Here is a 748-nt window from a genome sequence, read left to right as displayed (position 1 = left end):
AATAATATCACCGTTTTAGAAAAGTAATTAGTTACACTACTTAGTTACTGGGAAAAGTAATATTTTTACAGTAACGCGTTACTGCCCAACACTGGTAACTGTAATAATATTACTTTTTTAGAAAGTAATTAGTTACACTACTAGTTACTGGGAAAAGTAATATTATTTCAGTAACACGTTAAAACTGCACATACACACTCACTCACACACACACACACACACACACACACACACACACACACACACACACACACACACACACACACACACACATAAAACTGTGTTGAACATCACCAACAGTGGATAATTCAGTAGTGTCGGGCTGTTCATACTCCAAACTCCTTTTACAGTACAGTCTTTTACAACTGCTTACACACATTATCAAAACTATGTGACCTTTTTTTCAAAGATCTACACACAATTCCCAGAACAGCTCACACAAAATGCAAAATACCTCAGATCTCCTTCAAAATGTAACACTGCATTCAATACCTGATAAGGGGAGTAGTTGAATGAAAGATGCACGGACACAAACTTTCCTCAGATCATGTGTGTAATGACTGAAGGGAGGGAGCAAGGTGCACCGTAACATAGCTCAAAAGTTTTACGTTCCCCCTGCTGGAGCCCTCTAGTAACTACAACACTCTTGCTCACACATACTGCTGCTGGTGTTAGAATGACATTTCGCACATGAAAAATAAGAAATAAAAGTACTGTACAGTAACTGCTACAACTAACAATAACAACT

This window comes from Micropterus dolomieu, linkage group LG14 (genome assembly GCF_021292245.1).
Source record: "Micropterus dolomieu isolate WLL.071019.BEF.003 ecotype Adirondacks linkage group LG14, ASM2129224v1, whole genome shotgun sequence".
NCBI lineage: Eukaryota > Metazoa > Chordata > Actinopteri > Centrarchiformes > Centrarchidae > Micropterus > Micropterus dolomieu.
The sequence above is the reverse complement of the archived record's forward strand: the minus strand, read 5'-3'. Positions refer to the sequence as shown.